Genomic DNA, 13773 nt, shown 5'->3' on the forward strand with positions numbered 1-13773 from the left:
TTTTATGTGTTTTTCCCTTTGACATATTTTTTCAGTAATGGTTACAAAAGAAAAAAGCACTGAACACAAACGTCTAGGAAACAGCCATTTTCGAAACAAAGAGAGAGATGTATTTTCTGGTTTAAAAATCGCTATATTTGCCGCTTGATTTTTGGACGTTTACAGCAAAACATCCAAAATTGGATTTAGACATCATATCAAAAATATTCGTCCACATCTCTATAACAAACCAGAGGTTCATTAAAAAAATCTATATATCATTTTACCCTTAATTTTCCATCACTTAAAGGTAATCAATAGAAATAAAACAAAATTAAAACATGGAAAAGAAAATAAGATGATACCTTTTTTATTGGACATAACTTAGTACATTTCTTGATTAGCTTTCAAAGGTTGCCCTTCTTCGACAGATCAGAAATAAGCAAATCTTGGTAGATGACAGTGTATATATAAGTGATCAATGTTCCATCTAAATACTGTATATCATAATATACAGTATTTAGATGGGACATTGTTCATTTGATTATTATATCACTGTATATAAAAAAATATTACTAGGGGGCGTATTTTGACATCATTAGTATATATAAGTGAGTCATCAAAGCATTTCAGTGACAATCTAACAGGGTGGGAATGGAGGTGGATGGGTGAGACAGGGGGATAGCCCATTATAAGCCATAAATTGTAAATTGTACTGCTTTGTTTGTCACTCTCCTGTCTCCATGCATATCCACCTCCATCCCCACCCTGTTAGATTGTCACTGAAATGATTTGATGTCTCACTTATATATACTGTCATCTATCTACCAAGATTTGCTTATTTCTGATCTGTCGAAGAAGGGCAACCTTCGAAAGCTAATCAAGAAATGTACTAAGTTATGTCCAATAAAAAAGGTATCATCTTATTTTCTTTTTCATGTTTTTTTTTGTTTTATATCTATTGATTACCTTTAAAAGTAGACTAACATGGCTACCACACCTCTCTACCATCATTTAAAAATATGCCATCTAAGAGGGCCCTTGAACCATCTTTCCTCTATCAGGCAGTGGTATCTTGGAGCACTTTAACAAATCAGATAGGGTCACAATCTTCTTATAGTTTATTTCGGCGTTCTTTGAAGAATTATTTGTAAAATAACTGACATCATAGCTGTATAACTTTGCTCTTTATGTGGTCATTTTTATTTGGATTATTTTATTGTATTTTTCCCTCTAATCTTACTGTAAGCCACTTTGGACCATATTAGTGGAATTTAGACACTGAGAATTTGCAAAAGGTAACTTAAGGAGTCACAGACCAAGAAAGGGATCTAGGTGTAGTCGTTGATGATACGTTGAAACCTTCTGCTCAGTGTGTTGCTGCGGCTAAGAAAGCAAATAGAATGTTAGGTATTATTAGGAAAGGAATGGAAAACAAAAATGAGGATGTTATAATGCCTTTGTATCACTCCATGGTGCGACCGCATCTCGAATATTGTATTCAATTCTGGTCGCCGCATCTCAAAAAAGATATAGTGGAATTAGAAAAAGTGCAGAGAAGGGCGACGAAAATGATAAAGGGGATGGGACGACTTCTCTATGAGGAAAGGCTAAAGCGGCTAGGGCTCTTCAGCTTGGAGAAAAGGTGGCTGAGGGGAGATACGATAGAGGTCTATAAAATAATGAGTGGAGTTGAACGGATAGACGTGAATCAATTGTTTACTCTTTCCAAAAATACTAGGACTAGGGGGCATGTGATGAAGCTACAAAGTAGTAAATTTAAACCAATCAGAGAAATTTTTTCTTCACTGAACATGTAATTAAACTAAGGAATTTGTTGTCAGAGAATGTGGTAAAGGCGGTTAGCTTAGCGGAGTTTTAAAAAAAATGGTTTGGCTGGCTTCCTAAAGGAAAAGTTCATAGACCATTATTAAATGGACTTGGGGAAAATCCACTATTTCTGGGATAATCAGTATAAAATGTTTTGTACTTTTTGGGATCTTGCCAGGTATTTGTGACCTGGATTGGCCACTGTTGGAAACAGGATGCTTGATGGACCTTTGTTCTGTCCCAGTATGGTAATACTTATATACTTATGTAAGGATTATGACTTAATTATTAAGCCAAGCGTTCATCCACTGATGCTACTCTCGCCTCCAGCAAACTATGGGCCCTGTTTACTAAGGTGCGCTAGCGTTTTTAGCACATGCTAAAAATTAGCATGAGCTAACCAAGTAGACGCCCATAAGAATATTATGGGCATCTATACTGTTAATGTGCACTAATTTATTTATTTAGATTTTGCTCACACCTTTTCCAGTAGTAGCTCAAGGTGAGCTATATTCAGGAGGGTTCACAATCTAAGTTTGTACCTGAGGCAATGAAGGGTTAAGTGACTTGCCTAAGATCACAAGGAGCAGCAGTGGGATTTGAACCAGCCACCGCTGGATTACAAGACTGGTGCTCTAACCACTAGGCCACTCCTCTGTTTGTTGTTCTTTAGGGTTCTACATGGAATGTTGCTACTGTTTGAGATTCTGCATGGAATCTTGTCACTCTTTAGGATTCCAGAATCTTGATATTCTTTGGGGTTCTACATGGAATGTTGCTATTCTTTGAGATTCTGAATGGAATCTTTATTTATTTACTTAGATTTTGCTCACACCTTTTTCAGTAATAGCTCAAGGAGAGTTACATTCAGGTACTCTGGATATTTCTCTGTCCCAGGAGGGCTCACAATCTAAGTTTGTACCTGAGGCAATGGAGGGTTAAGTGACTTGCCCAAGATCACAAGGAGCAGCAGTGGGATTTGAACTGACCGGTGCTCTAACCACTAGGCTACATGTATACATTCCAGGGAAGCTGTATATAAGCTTTTTAACTAAAGTGCTGTCCATTACTTTTAAATAAGAAAGCTTAATTTTAAGAAAGGTGCCAGGTACCTCCTGGGGGGGCGGGGGGGGGGGGGGGGGGGGAACCACCACAAGGGTGGAGGTACACTAAACTCCTACGCGAAGAGATGCACAAAGCAGGGAGTAGGAAAGGTAGGCTCTTCCAAAACAACCGGAGTCAGCGTATGTAGAAAATCAAATCTTTATTCAAAGTCAGAGTCAAGTGTGTCACAGTTTTTTCAATTGAATAAAGATTTGATTTTCTACATATGCTGTCTCCGGTTGTTTTGGAAGAGCCTACCTTTCCTACTCCCTGCTTTGTGCTAGGTACCTCCTAACAGAATGTAATTTTCAAAGCCATTTCACAGGTGTTTAAAATTGCCCTGCTCCCTCTTCCCTCACCCCTAACCAGCACACACACGCTCTCCAAACACCGGCCCTGCATTTAATTTGGATCCTACTTTTGAACAGGTGCAAAACCAGGCGTTTTTAGGCCAGCACCCACACCTTTTTTCCTGCCTTCCAAAAATGTCCCACTCATCCAATTAGTGATCTCTCTCTAAGTCTCTTTTAGCACTCGTTAAAAGCGCTAGCGTGCTTCTAGCGCTGCTTAGTGAACAGGGACCTCTGTCTCAGCTCTGTGCACATCTGCTCTCTAGGGCGCCATGTTGACTCCCCCTGTTAACATATTTATAAACGATCCAGAGATGGGAAAAACTAGTGAGGTAATTAAATATGCTGATGACGTAAAGTTGTTAAATTTTCTGGTTATTTGTAGAAGTTTGCTTGTCTCCATAAGTCCCAGTTTTGGGTTACTACGTAGTGTTAACTACATATAACCCGGGTCTCACCGATCAGCTCAGTTCTGACCGACCCGGATCGCAAAAGAAACTTTCTCTCTTTTTCCTTTCTACAACTCACTCTCCGCACATGGTTCAGTCTTTCTCGTTCGAGTTTGGGGGCTCAAGCTGGGGCTGGATAAAAATCCAAAAGGCAAAGGGATGTTAAGCTGGCCTTTATCCTGAGTACCCTCGAACAGTCCAGGAGTCAACTCTTCACTCTCTCTCTCCCTCTCTCTTTCAAGGAATATTTGCCATTCCAAGGAGTTATATTTTATGCAAACTTTACTGAACTGTGCAACAGGCAGTTAATCCAACCTCAATAATCCTGGCAGAATACACACTCAGCCTCAAATACCTCTCAGTTTTCACATAAGCCACCACCTCCCCATTCCTTTCCTGCTCTTCCATTGATAACTGGAGCTCTGAAGGAGATCCCCCCCTCCCCGGTCCACGCTACCTTGGAAGAGATGGCATTATAAGGGACCATCTTATTGTTTTCACCCAGGACCTCTGAGTAGCCTAATCATATACACAGATCCACATGCAAAAACTTTTGAACATCCTTAATAATTAAGTCATAATCCTTAAGTTACCTTTTGCAAATTCTCAGTGTCTCGGTGGAGATATAATAAGCTGGCAGGAGACAGTTGCCATAGTGACTGACTTTTGGCTAAGGATTGCAATTTTGGGACTGCTTTCTTCAGAGCTGGGTTGAATGCAGCAGGCAGAATGAGGTTCCACAGGTGCATAGCACTGTTTTCACATAGGGGTATATACAGCTCTGAAGAAAATTAACTTGGGAAATAACCTTTGCAGCTAATGACCCTTCCTGAAAATACTGGGTAGTGCTCCAAGACCTTGTTAAGCAGATCATTGTCTTCTACTCTGGCAGTGATGCTGGGTTAGGGTACTAGTGTCTCTTCCACATTCATTGGTTCTGATTACTGAGGGGGGGCTTCCTCCCTTCCTATCAGTTCCTCCTTCTATATCCTCCCCTTTGCCTCCCTTCGGGCCCTCCCTCACTGTGTTCCGCCCTCGTCTGCTGTCACTTCCTGTTTCTGCGAGGGCGGGACACAGTGAGGGAAGGCCCAAATTCAGCCCCTTCATTCCCACTCAAACTTATAAAGTTGTTAAAAACATTTGTCACGGGATCGATGAGTGGAATATATTTTGGTGATACATTGTGATCATCCTGGAAATGCCTAATTATTCTTTTGTTAACCACATTGAACTCATGAGGCTTGTGCAGTATATAAATGTCTGATGTAATGTAATGTAACCTATGCTTATATGCATCGTAGTTGGGTGCTGGAATTTAGGTCTTAATGGGTGGGGACTGGAATGCAGAACTCCATGTTCATATGCTTTATGGGATGGGGTTTGGACTGTGTACATTGGGTTGGGTATTGGAAAGTGAGACTCCATATCCATGTGTGTTATGGGTTGGTGATTTCAATGTGGGACTCCATGTCCATATGCGCTATGAGTTGGGGATTGGAATGTGGGACACCATGTCCATATGCGCTATGGGTTGGGGATTGGAATGTGGGACTCCATGTCCATGTGTTCTATGGGTTGAGGATTGGAATGCGGGACTCCATGTCCAAATGCACTATGGGTTTGGGATTGGAATGCTGGACTCCATGTCCATATGCTCTATGGGTTGGGGATTGAAATGTGGGACTCCATGTCCATGTGCACTATGGGTTGGGGATTGGAATGCGGGACTCCATGTCCATATGTGCTATGGGTTGGGGATTGGAATGCAGGACTCCATGTCCATGTGCACTATGGGTTGGGGATTGGAATGCAGGACTCCATGTCCATATGCGCTATGGGTTGGGGATTGGAATGCGGGACTCCATGTCCATATGTGCTGTGGGTTGGGGATTGGAATGCAGGACTCTGTCCATTTGCGCTATGGGTTGGGGATTGGAATGCAGGACTCCATGTCCACATGCGCTATGGGTTGGGGATTGGAATGCAGGACTCTGTCCATTTGCGCTATGGGTTGGGGATTGGAATGCGGGACTCCATGTCCACATGCACTATGGGTTGGGGATTGGAATGCGGGACTCCATGTCCATATGTGCTGTGGGTTGGGGATTGGAATGCAGGACTCTGTCCATTTGCGCTATGGGTTGGGGATTGGAATGCAGGACTCTGTCCATTTGCGCTATGGGTTGGGGATTGGAATGCAGGACTCCATGTCCACATGCGCTATGGGTTGGGGATTGGAATGCAGGACTCCATGTCCACATGCGCTATGGGTTGGGGATTGGAATGCAGGACTCCATGTCCATATGCGCTATGGGTTGGGGATTGGAATGCGGGACTCCATGTCCATATGTGCTGTGGGTTGGGGATTGGAATGCAGGACTCTGTCCATTTGCGCTATGGGTTGGGGATTGGAATGCAGGACTCCATGTCCACATGCGCTATGGGTTGGGGATTGGAATGCAGGACTCTGTCCATTTGCGCTATGGGTTGGGGATTGGAATGCGGGACTCCATGTCCACATGCACTATGGGTTGGGGATTGGAATGCGGGACTCCATGTCCATATGTGCTGTGGGTTGGGGATTGGAATGCAGGACTCTGTCCATTTGTGCTATGGGTTGGGGATTGGAATGCAGGACTCCATGTCCACATGCGCTATGGGTTGGGGATTGGAATGCAGGACTCTGTCCATTTGCGCTATGGGTTGGGGATTGGAATGCAGGACTCTGTCCATTTGCGCTATGGGTTGGGGATTGGAATGCAGGACTCCATGTCCACATGCGCTATGGGTTGGGGATTGGAATGCAGGACTCCATGTCCACATGCGCTATGGGTTGGGGATTGGAATGCAGGACTCTGTCCATTTGCGCTATGGGTTGGGGATTGGAATGCAGGACTCTGTCCATTTGCGCTATGGGTTGGGGATTGGAATGCAGGACTCCATGTCCACATGCGCTATGGGTTGGGGATTGGAATGCAGGACTCTGTCCATTTGCGCTATGGGTTGGGGATTGGAATGCAGGACTCTGTCCATTTGCGCTATGGGTTGGGGATTGGAATGCAGGACTCCATGTCCACATGCGCTATGGGTTGGGGATTGGAATGCAGGACTCCATGTCCACATGCGCTATGGGTTGGGGATTGGAATGCAGGACTCTGTCCATTTGCGCTATGGGTTGGGGATTGGAATGCAGGACTCTGTCCATTTGCGCTATGGGTTGGGGATTGGAATGCAGGACTCTGTCCATTTGCGCTATGGGTTGGGGATTGGAATGCAGGACTCCATGTCCACATGCGCTATGGGTTGGGGATTGGAATGCGGGACTCCATGTCCACATGCGCTATGGGTTGGGGATTGGAATGCGGGACTCCATGTCCACATGCGCTATGGGTTGGGGATTGGAATGAGGGACTCCATGTCCACATGCGCTATGGGTTGGGGATTGGAATGCGGGACTCCATGTCTACATGCGCTATGGGTTGGGGATTGGAATGCGGGACTCCATGTCTACATGTGCTATGTGTTGGGGATTGGAATGCGGGACTCCATGTCCACATGCGCTATGGGTTGGGGATTGGAATGCGGGACTCCATGTCCACATGCGCTATGGGTTGGGGATTGGAATGCGGGACTCCATGTCCACATGCGCTATGGGTTGGGGATTGGAATGCAGGACTCTGTCCATTTGCGCTATGGGTTGGGGATTGGAATGCAGGACTCCATGTCCACATGCGCTATGGGTTGGGGATTGGAATGCGGGACTCCATGTCCACATGCGCTATGGGTTGGGGATTGGAATGCGGGACTCCATGTCCACATGCGCTATGGGTTGGGGATTGGAATGAGGGACTCCATGTCCACATGCGCTATGGGTTGGGGATTGGAATGCGGGACTCCATGTCTACATGCGCTATGGGTTGGGGATTGGAATGCGGGACTCCATGTCTACATGCGCTATGGGTTGGGGATTGGAATGCGGGACTCCATGTCTACATGTGCTATGTGTTGGGGATTGGAATGCGGGACTCCATGTCCACATGCGCTATGGGTTGGGGATTGGAATGCGGGACTCCATGTCCACATGCGCTATGGGTTGGGGATTGGAATGCGGGACTCCATGTCCACATGCGCTATGGGTTGGGGATTGGAATGCAGGACTCTGTCCATTTGCGCTATGGGTTGGGGATTGGAATGCAGGACTCCATGTCCACATGCGCTATGGGTTGGGGATTGGAATGCGGGACTCCATGTCCACATGCGCTATGGGTTGGGGATTGGAATGCGGGACTCCATGTCCACATGCGCTATGTGTTGGGGATTGGAATGAGGGACTCCATGTCCACATGCGCTATGGGTTGGGGATTGGAATGCGGGACTCCATGTCTACATGCGCTATGGGTTGGGGATTGGAATGCGGGACTCCATGTCTACATGCGCTATGGGTTGGGGATTGGAATGCGGGACTCCATGTCTACATGTGCTATGTGTTGGGGATTGGAATGCGGGACTCCATGTCCACATGCGCTATGGGTTGGGGATTGGAATGCGGGACTCCATGTCCACATGCGCTATGGGTTGGGGATTGGAATGCGGGACTCCATGTCCACATGCGCTATGGGTTGGGGATTGGAATGCAGGACTCTGTCCATTTGCGCTATGGGTTGGGGATTGGAATGCAGGACTCTGTCCATTTGCGCTATGGGTTGGGGATTGGAATGCAGGACTCCATGTCCACATGCACTATGGGTTGGGGATTGGAATGCGGGACTCCATGTCCACATGCGCTATGGGTTGGGGATTGGAATGCGGGACTCCATGTCCACATGCGCTCTGGTGTGGGGATTGGAATGCGGGACTCCATGTCCACATGCGCTATGGGTTGGGGATTGGAATGCGGGACTCCATGTCCACATGCGCTATGGGTTGGGGATTGGAATGCAGGACTCTGTCCATTTGCGCTATGGGTTGGGGATTGGAATGCAGGACTCTGTCCATTTGCGCTATGGGTTGGGGATTGGAATGCAGGACTCCATGTCCACATGCACTATGGGTTGGGGATTGGAATGCGGGACTCCATGTCCACATGCGCTATGGGTTGGGGATTGGAATGCGGGACTCCATGTCCACATGCGCTATGGGTTGGGGATTGGAATGCGGGACTCCATGTCCACATGCGCTATGGGTTGGGGATTGGAATGCGGGACTCCATGTCCACATGCGCTATGGGTTGGGGATTGGAATGCAGGACTCTGTCCATTTGCGCTATGGGTTGGGGATTGGAATGCAGGACTCTGTCCATTTGCGCTATGGGTTGGGGATTGGAATGCAGGACTCCATGTCCACATGCGCTATGGGTTGGGGATTGGAATGCGGGACTCCATGTCCACATGCGCTATGGGTTGGGGATTGGAATGCGGGACTCCATGTCCACATGCGCTATGGGTTGGGGATTGGAATGCGGGACTCCATGTCCACATGCGCTATGGGTTGGGGATTGGAATGCGGGACTCCATGTCCACATGCGCTATGGGTTGGGGATTGGAATGCAGGACTCTGTCCATTTGCGCTATGGGTTGGGGATTGGAATGCAGGACTCTGTCCATTTGCGCTATGGGTTGGGGATTGGAATGCAGGACTCCATGTCCACATGCGCTATGGGTTGGGGATTGGAATGCAGGACTCCATGTCCACATGCGCTATGGGTTGGGGATTGGAATGCAGGACTCCATGTCCACATGCACTATGTGTTGGGGATTGGAATGCGGGACTGCCTTAACCGTCCTCTGAAAATCTGTGGCACATCTGGCAGCACTGGTGTTTGTATGTGGGAGGTGCCTTGCTGCTGCCCTTACTCATTCCCTCACAAATAGCAAAACCCAAAGGTAGAGGTAAAAAAAAACCCCACCTACGTATAATCCAAGATAGAATCCAAAGAGTAGGGGTGGACCAAAAAACCTTGGCAGCCAGAGATAAGATGCAACAAAGTTTATTCAGCACCACCCCTCCTCTTTGGATTCTGTTGTTCTCATTCCCTTCCACTGGTGCTTTGTTGACCTTAGAATAAAGTCCTCAGTCAAATGTTTTTGCCTCTTTAGCCTTCAGTACTGTTCACTCTTCATTAAACTCTGGGTAAAGGTCAGAGCAGAATTTCATTTGCATAAGGAGGATATTAACCCTGGGATAATGTGTTCACAACAGTCAATATGAAACAGTTAACACTCTAACACTATGGAGTAGCCCCTGAAATCAATCTTGGCGGCTTGGCAGCCTCTGTCCCAGCTGTACCATAAGGAAGGAGAAGGAGGATGACAGCCCTGCTTTCTTTCGTTCTAATAATGGAGCTATAACCGTTGGCGGCTTCCTATCCAGAAAACTATTGTAAAGACACAAACTACTCGCCCTATTCTTTGAGACTATCTGTTTTTTTTTTTTTTAATCATTTATTTATAATGTTTTCATTTTACAAGGATCACTTGCAAAACAGTAAAACAGAGATGATTGTACATTAAAAACAATATTAGAAGAAAACAATCTCAACAAGATAAATGGATTTTATACAATCTTTCTCTTTCTTAGACCACAAAATAAATAGGGAGAGTGAAACAAGACAAGGAGATCAATATAAGCAACAGCAAACAAAGAAAACGTGGTATTAACCCGATTATCCCCGGTTATTATTTATCTAAATCATTATTCCACATTGATCATCTGGTTGGTTTCTTCAAGACCATAACGGTGCATAGTCCATCAATTTCATTGGAAACATACCTATTGTCCAATATTAGTGAAAGTAATACACCTGATTTCATTTTTTTCCCCTTTTAAAACCAGAAATTGTTTAACAATACAAACCCTTGAATCTCCAATCCAATTCCCACTGATTAAAGTAATCCCAGTTTCACAGGCTTCACTCCTTTTGAATTAATATATTAAGAGGAATCATTTCAGAGGAAAAAAAACATTAGGAGTCATACCCGGAACTCTGGGAAAACAGCAATCTCGATATTAATCATCTGTAACAATATTCATTTTGTTCAAATTTTTCTGGTCTTTTATCATTTTCAAATCTTAACCGTTTCCTACTTCAGTAGAACTTCATTTGCTGTATATTCTCAAAGGATTCGATTAGATTATCCATGTGGCTCATTAACAAGACTATATCTGAAGCAAAGTCATTCTCTACCACCGTCAGATCCTGGAGCACCCTCCAGATGACATTCAATGCAACCTCCACGGGAGCCAAAAACTCCAAGCTGATAACTCTTAAGGGTTTAGGAGTAGCACCGCCGACACGGGTTCAGCTGTAAACAACTTCCGTTTCAGCATACACTCCTGACTCACTCCTCCACTCCTTTGGGCATGGTGGTTAAATGATTTTTGAGCAATGAAGTTGTTTCCAGGTCCAAGAGCATCGACGCTCCTTCGTCGGCGCTAATCAAAGGACTCATCAACCCAGTCATCTATGGGCAGCTTGTCACACAGCGGTCCCACACTTGCTGCACAGGGGACAAAATGCTGGTCATCGGCGGCTGACCCCCCAGTGTCCCCCTCCTCTGTTAAGGCAACTGCAATGCAGAGAGGAAATTTCAAGTGAGCAAAAACTGAACTTCAGAGGACAGCTGGGCCGTTGAGCGTACGAGCTTCAGGTCACCATCGTTCCACTCTCCCTAATTTGGGACACTCTTTGTCTGGTTTCTCCTCAGAGGCCTGTCTGATATGGGTAACCCTTCAGCATAGCCCTCTGAGTCATTGAAACACGGAAGCCCCTCCACCACTTACAAGGTGGTGTCCCTTCGGAGGGGTCGATCTGAGTAGGATCTGATTTTATTCAAGACATATTCTAGGCCAGGAGTCCTGGGAGGCTGCAGACCACTAAGGGTTTCAGGCTATCCCGTTTGCATATTCATATCTTACTTCAAATGCCAGTCAGAAAATCACAAATTTCATTAAACTTTTATAATATTTTCTTCTTTACTGAAATATTTATGCAATAACATTTTCTTGTGGAAATATTTCCTGTTTATACTGCTCTTTTCTTACTCAAAATACAAATGCAATACAAAAAACCATTCTAAGCATAAACAAATATCCCGAACCAATCTGTAACAAGGTTACACTTTTAATTTAGCAAAGGAGTCTTCTGAAAAACAGTGCTGCATTTGTAAGCCCAAAAAGTCTTATCTTAGAGCACTGCAATCTTGCAGGCTCCTTATTTTTCTATCGGCTTCATGGTTGGCTGAAGAACAGGGATAAGCCTCGCAGTCCAAGCTCTGTGATGCTGTAACACAGCATTATCTCTTTAACATAAACCTCTTCAAGCCCAACGCGTTTCGCACTAGGCGTCTTCAGGGGCTCCAATTCTATGCACAATAGCAAAACAGGAATATAAATTCCCTCCCCAAATATCAACAATATACTACATTCAATATATTTAAAAACTATATTCACCTCACTCTCTACAAGCTCTCATATCTCTGGGCAATAGCCAAGATGGCTCCCTCCATTTTTGTATATTCATGAGAGATAGTTGTGTGCTGTATGCAAATGTATTCATGCATATTCATTACGAAGCTTCCCTCTGAGTTTCCTGATTTCACTCTGGTTACAGTATTATTTACTTGGACTCTCCAGTAACCACTCTTATATTAATCATCAAAATATTTCTTTATTCTTAGAAAAGTGTTTTTTAATGCCTACAAAATTGTTAAAAAATGACCCTAATCCTCACATTACTACTACTACTACTATTTAGCATTTCTATAGCGCTACAAGGCATACACAGCGCTGCACAAACATAGAAGAAAGACAGTCCCTGCTCAAAGAGCTTACAATCTAATAGACAAAAAATAAATAAAGTAAGCAAATCAAATCAATTAATGTGAACGGGAAGGAAGAGAGGAGGGTAGGTGGAGGCGAGTGTTACAAGTGGTTACACACAGTAGAGCGGTGATCTTGTAGTTGTTGGAAAGGTACGAGTCAGTTGGCTCACTGTGTTGGCATATGATGTAACATTTCCTTCAATAAAAATATTAAAAAAAAAAAAAAACAAGTGGTTACGAGTCAAAAGCAATGTTAAAGAGGTGGGCTTTCAGTCTAGATTTAAAGGTGGCCAAGGATGGGGCAAGACGTAGGGGCTCAGGAAGTTTATTCCAGGCGTAGGGTGCAGCGAGACAGAAGGCGCGAAGTCTGGAGTTGGCAGTAGTGGAGAAGGGAACAGATAAGAAAGATTTATCCATGGAGCGGAGTGCACGGGAAGGGGTGTAGGGAAGGACGAGTGTGGAGAGATACTGGGGAGCAGCAAAGTGAGTACATTTATAGGTTAGTAGAAGAAGTTTGAACAGGATGCGAAAACGGATAGGGAGCCAGTGAAGGGTCTTGAGGAGAGGGGTAGTGTGAGTAAAGCGACACTGGCGGAAGACGAGACGGGCAGCAGAGTTTTGAACCGACTGGAGAGGGGAGAGGTGACTAAGTGGGAGGCCAGCAAGAAGCAGATTGCACACACTTCAAACACACCTCTAATCATACAGCTGTGCAATCTATGGCTACTTCTTATGTCGTTTAAACCAAAATACATATTCATTTTTTTCCTCTCAGATGAGGTATCATAAATAGAGCATTCTCACAATCTTATATTAGGAATCCTCAACGTTGTTCTGTTATACACAATTGATGCAACAACCAGATTGTCACTGTCCAGTCTTACGTCTTTTTCAGTGATCTGTAAACAAATGATTTTTCTTCGCATCTTAACCTGAGTAACCATATCAGTGCCACAGCGTTCAAAACTTTCATGAATTTCAATTAAGAGTGTTTTTTTCCTTATCTGTTCTTCAGATTGCTCTTTCTTAATTCTCTCCGCAGTTCACTGTCCAGTCCTCTCGCTGAAAGTGTAGTTCCAATCAATGGATTTATGCCTAATTTATAAAGGATAACCAAAAAGCATCCCAAAGAGATAACTATTCTAACTATCTTCAAACCAACATCTATAGGATCAAATATAAGGTTGCCCTAACATACCGTTATACTAACACGTATTTTTGGAGATTAATTTAATGTATTTA

This window comes from Microcaecilia unicolor, chromosome 5 (genome assembly GCF_901765095.1).
Source record: "Microcaecilia unicolor chromosome 5, aMicUni1.1, whole genome shotgun sequence".
Lineage (NCBI taxonomy): Eukaryota > Metazoa > Chordata > Amphibia > Gymnophiona > Siphonopidae > Microcaecilia > Microcaecilia unicolor.